Source organism: Mobula hypostoma, chromosome 1 (genome assembly GCF_963921235.1).
Source record: "Mobula hypostoma chromosome 1, sMobHyp1.1, whole genome shotgun sequence".
In the NCBI taxonomy this organism is placed as follows: Eukaryota; Metazoa; Chordata; class Chondrichthyes; order Myliobatiformes; family Myliobatidae; genus Mobula; species Mobula hypostoma.
The window spans coordinates 198,499,585-198,505,584 of NC_086097.1; the positions used below are offsets into that span (position 1 = coordinate 198,499,585).

At 52.0% G+C, this 6,000-nt stretch overlaps 1 pseudogene; it reads right to left on the minus strand.

Annotated features, from left to right (window-relative positions):
- LOC134348595 (uncharacterized) overlaps positions 1-5,379 on the minus strand; it is a 69,375-nt pseudogene extending 63,996 nt beyond the window's left edge.
- Between the last annotated feature and the right edge of the window lie 621 nt (positions 5,380-6,000).

A 6,000-nucleotide genomic window follows, 5' to 3' on the forward strand; every position in this document is an offset into this window, starting at 1 on the left:
GGAGTACAAATCGATAGTAAATATTAAAAATTTAAATTATAAATCATAAATAGAAAATAGAAAACGGAAAGTAAGGTAGTGCAAAAAAACCGAGAGGCAGGTCTGGATATTTGGTGGGTACGGCCCAGATCCGGGTCAGGATCCGTTCAGCAGTCATATCACAGTTGGAAAGAAGCTGTTCTCAAATCTGGCCATACGAATCTTCAAGCTCCTGAGCCTTCTCCTGGAGGGAAAGGGGACAAAAAGTGTGTTGGCTGGGTGGGTCATATCCTTGATTATCCTGGCAGCACTGCTCCGACAGCGTGCAGTGTAAAGTGAGTCCAAGGACGGAAGATTGGTTTGCGTGATGTGCTGGGCTGTGTTCATGATCTTCTGCAGCTTCTTCCGGGGACAGGACAACTTCCATATCAGGTTGTGATGCACCCTAAAAGAATGCTTTTTACGGTGCACCTATAAAAATTAGTGAGGGTTTTAGGGGACGGGCCAAATTTCTTTAGCTTTCTCAGGAAGTAAATTGGTCTTTACATGGAATAAGCAGAGATGCTCTTGAAAGAAAATCAAGGTCCAGGGAGGCAACAGAGAGGAGAGCAACATAGACATACATGAAAAGAGGAAGTTAATAATACAAGGTATTCAAAATGCCAGTAAATACATTTGCATCACAAATCAACATGAGATCTCCTGCAAGGATGTTGCAAGAATTTTGATGTGACATTTAACTAGCATTTGCAGAGATTTTCAGGAGTTATATATATATTCATATACTGAACACTGTATATTCAGTATTTTCAGCCAGGAATAAAATTTCATAGGTGGCAAATATATTTTCAATTTAAAGGCAGTGACAATTTTAGATTGGGTCTGAAGATCTCATTTGGTTAGTCGGCTTTCAATCAAGAGGATTTAAGCAAAGTATTTGGGATACTGAACTTTGAGACAGCATGCAGAAAAAGCTGTGAGTATGAAAGGGCATTGACAACAACAATGAGCAGTTTCAGTCAGGAGATCAACCAGAGGCAAGCAGGGAACAGGGAACATGCCCACAGAAATTGTAACTAAGTCATGCAGATGCTATACACGTATTCAGTGGGAAGGTAGCTGGAACAGTTGTAGTGATATACATGGTACATTTGGGAGTGAAGCACCTTCAATTACTCCAAAAGACTGAGGTTTGGTAAAATACTGAAAGGCTTTTATTCGCTGTACAATACGACCTCCACAGTGAGTGTCTGCCCCCGGACTGAGGGGGAGAGGCAAGGCGAACACCTTTATACTGGACCCTGTGGGAGGAGCCACAGGGGCAGTCAGAGGAGCCACAGGGGCAGTCAGCAGAGGGGTGTGTCCAGACAGGTAACCGAGTTACAACATATATACATGGTTTACCACATTCACCCCTCCTTTTTTTAAAAAGAGTCCCGCGGGGTGAAGTGACTGACAATATTTACAAGAAGTATATTTACAGGTTAAGTCTATCAGGCGGTCGAGTCCGTCGCTGTGATCTACGTAGCACCGGCGATGGCGGTTGTGCTGGCTCCGGCCTGACTTCAGGTGCCAGCACGTTAGGCGTTGGTAATCCCTCGCGCGTGTGTGTCGCGCCCGGTATGGGAGTGTCGTGTGGTGTCTGTATAGAGTTTGGGGTGCACGGTGTCTTGTAGGTACATACATTGGTGGATATGGGGTCAATAGTCACCACGGAGTGTTCAGGGTAGGGGCCCAGAGCTCCTGCGGGCGCCAGGTCACGGATGGAGACCGTGTCCTCCCGCCCATCAGGTTAAACCATGTAGGCATACTGGGGGTTCGCATGAAGTAAGTGAACCCTCTCGACCATCGGGGAGTATTTATTGCTCCTCGCATGTTTCCGAAGCAGCACTGGCCCCGGGGACGTCAGCCAAGTTGGTAGGGTAGTTCCAGTGGTCGATTTTCTGGGAAAAGAAAAGAGCCGCTCATGAGGGGTGGCATTGGTGGCTGTGCATAACAGGGAGCGGATGGAGTGGAGTGCCTCGGGAAGGACCTCCTGCCAGCGGGAGACCGGCAGTCCCTTTGACCTGAGGGCTAAGAGTGTGGCTTTCCACACTGTGCCATTCTCCTTCTCCACCTGTCCATTCCCCCGGGGATTATAGCTCGTGGTCCTACTGGTTGCATTTCCCCTAGCCAGTAGGTATTGGCGCAGCTCGTCACTCGTAAACGAGGACCCTCTGTCACTGTGGATATAGCATGGGTATCCGAACAGAGTGAAGAGCTTGCGCAGGGCTTTTATAACTGACGTGGTAGTGGTGTCGGGGCAGGGCATGGCGAAGGGGAACCGCGAGTACTCGTCAATTATGTTAAGAAAGTACACATTGCGGTCGGTGGAGGGAAGGGGGCCCTTAAAGTCAACACTCAGTCGCTCAAAGGGGCGGGTGGCTTTGATTAGTTGGGCCTTTTCGGGTCGGTAGAAGTGTGGTTTGCACTCTGCGCAGACTTGGCAGTCCCTGGTCATCATCCTGATCTCCTCAAGGGAGTAAGGCAGGTTCCGGGCTTTCACGAAGTGGAAAAGCCGGGTGACTCCCGGGTGGCAAAGGTCTACATGTAGGGCATATAGCCGGTCGATCTGCACGTTGGCACATGTTCTCCGGGATAGGGCATCGGAGAGCTTGTTGAGCTTCCCAGGCCTGTACATGATGTCATAGTTGTAGGTGGAGAGTTCGATTCTCCACCTCAGAATTTTATCATTTTTGATTTTGCTCCACTGCTGATTATTAAACATGAACGTGACTGAGCGCTGGTCAGTTAGCAGGGTGAACCTTTAGCCGGCAAGATAGTGCCTCCAGTGCCTTATAGTTTCCACTATGGCCTGGGCCTCTTTCTCTACCACAGAGTGCCGAATTTCAGGGCCTTGAAGGGTACGGGAGAAGAACGCCACTGGTCTTCCTGCCTGGTTGAGGGTAGCAGCCAGCGCAAAGTCGGAGGCGTCACTCTGTACTTGGAAGGGAATGGCCTCATCCACCGCCTGCATTGCTGCTTTGGCAATGTCCCCTTTTATGCGGTTGAAGGCCGCGTGGGCCTCGGCAGAGAGGGGGAATGTGGTGGACTTAACCAGGGGGCGGGCCTTGTCTGCATAGTTAGAGACCCATTGAGCGTAATATGAAAAGAAGCCCAGGCACCTTTTGAGGGCTCTGAGGGTATTGGGAAGAGGGAGTTCCAACAGGGGGCGCATACGGTCAGGGTCAGGACCAATGACTCCATTCTCCACGACACACCCAAGGATAGCAAGTCGGGTGGTCCCAAATACACACTTGTCCTTGTTATAGGTGTGGTTGAAAGATTTGGCCGCTTGGAGAAATTTTTGGAGGTTGTTGTCGTGATCCTACTGGTCGTGACCGCAGATGATGATGTTATCCAGATATGGGAACGTGGCCTTCAGTTGGCACTGGTCCACCATCCGGTCCATTGCCCTCTGGAAGACAGATACACCATTCATGACACCAAAGGGGACGTGCAGGAATTGATAAAGCCTGCCGTCCGCCTCGAAGGCAGTGTAAGAGCGGTCCTCCCGGCGGATGGGGAGCTGATGGTAAGCGGATTTTAGGTCTATGGTCGAGTACACCTTGTACTGTGCTATCTGATTGACCATATCCGCGATGCGGGGTAGAGGGTACGCGTCGAGCTGCGTGAACCTATTGATGGTCTGGCTATAGTCCACGACCATCTTATTCTTCTCCCCGTTCCGAACAACCAGCACCTGCGCCCTCCAAGGACTTGTGCTTGCTTCAATGACCCCCTCCCTGAGCAGCCACTGCACCTCCGACTTAATGAAAGCTCTGTCCCCCGCGCTGTACCTCCTGCTTTTAGTTGCCACAGGTTTACAGTCTGGGGTCAGGTTGGTGAACAGCGGTGGGGGAGGGATCCTGAGGGTGGAGAGGCTGCAAGTGGTGTCGGTAGTGTGGCAGTTGGCATGATGTTGGGTGGGATGCGCAGGTCAGTGTGTGTGTGGGTGGTCAGTAGCGGGGTACATGACATATCTCTACAAAACAGGGGATTTACGACAGTAATTGGTGGGAGGGGCCTATCATACTTCATTGTCACGCTTTTCAGGTGGCTCTGGAAGTCCAACCCCAACAGCACAGGGGCACACAGTTGAGGCGAGACCAGTAACTTAAAGTCCCGATATTCTGTGCCCTGCACCACTAGCGTCGCGACACAACCCCCCCGGATGTCTGTTGTATGAGACCCGGAGGCCATGGTGACCCTTAGACTTACCAGCCGTATCATGAGTCCGCAATGCTGCACCGTGGCCTGGTGGATAAAACTCTCGGTGCTGCCTGTGTCAAACAGGTAGCTTGTCCTGTGCTCCTCCACCAGGATGTCCATCATTGACCTTGCAAGCTGGTGGGAAGCGCTTTGGTCGAGGGTCACGGAAGCCAGGGTGGGGTCGCTGTCTTGGTCCGGCGCGGTGGGGTGGCCCGTAAGCACCCGTTGGTCGTAGGCGGTGGGAGGTGGCGCCGACCAAGATGGCCGCCCCCATGTCTCGCACGTGGTGGCGGCGTGCAGGGAAGATGGCGGCAGGGAAGATGGTGGCCCCCATGTCTCGCACGTGGTGGCAGCGTGCAGGGAAGATGGCGACACCCACGTCTCGCATGCGGCGCTGCTCGATCCCGCTCGAGGTTTTGACTTACAGACCTTGGCGAAGAGGCCCTTCTTTCCGCAGCTGGAGCGGGTAGCTTGTCGGGCCGCGCAGCGTTTCTGGGGGTGCTTCTCCAGTCCGCAGAAGTAGCACTTCATGGACTCACGACTGGCTGCAGCCGAGGTCGATTCGCCAGTGGGTTGCGGGGTCTGCGGCACCCACGAGGCCATCGGGGGATCGCGTGCCTGGAGAGCCTCGGAGTTATGCAGAGCGGCCTCCAACGTATCAGCCAGCTCGATCACCGAACTTAGGGTAAGATTGGCTTTTTCCAGCAGCCGCTGGCGCATGTACACTGACCTGGTCCCCGTAACGAAGGCGTCTCTCACTAGGAGTTCTGCATGCTGCGCCGCCGTCAGCTCCTGACAATTGCAGGCTCGCACGAGTGTCCGTAGGGCCTGGATGAACTCAGCACTCGATTCCCCGGACCATTGTTGCCGTGTCGCTAAGCGATGCCGAGCATAGACGCTGTTTATCGGCCGCAGGTATTGTCTTTTGAGTGCGTTCATCGCGCCGTCGTAGTTCAGCTGGTCTCTGATCAGCGAATAGACCCGTGGACTGACCCTGGAGAGTAGAACTCTGCGCTTCGCTACGGGGTCGGTCGCTTTAATCTCCTCTAGATACGCTTCGAAGCAGGCCAGCCAGAGTTCGAAAGCGTTTCCAGCGTCAGGCACTTGCGGATTGAGGTCTAATTTGTCTGGTCTCAGGGACTGTTCCATGTTTTAAAATATACAGCGAATAAAATTGAAGCACCTTCAATTACTCCAAAAGACTGAGGTTTGGTAAAATACTGAAAGGCTTTTATTCGCTATACAATACGACCTGCACAGTGAGTGTCTGCCCCCGGACTGAGGGGGAAGGGCAAGGCGAACACCTTTATACAGGACTCTGTGAGAGGAGCCACAGGGGCAGTCAGAGGAGCCACAGGGGCAGTCAGCAGAGGTGTGTGTCCAGACAGGTAACTGAGTTACAACATATATACATGGTTTACCACAGGGAGGCCATGCCGTAGCTGAAACCATGGAGCTCAAACAACATGTTCAAGATGGAGTCCAGTGATTAGATTTCTGCCAGAAAGCTCACTTTACACAGGTGTGGAGGTCCCTAACGAAGGTAGCTCCTGGGAAGGAAGGTAATCATCATTTGTTCTGGGTACAAAATAGCGAAGTAGTAGAATACCTGTGCATGGGAAATGGAGATCAAGGAGACAGTATTAAGAGTGGTAAGGGGAAATACTGTACACAAACAGGGTGAGTTGCATTAGTGTCCTTTCAATCAAATGAAGACTTCATAACCACCACATGCAATGGCACTGTGGCCAACTGGTGAGTTATAGGGCA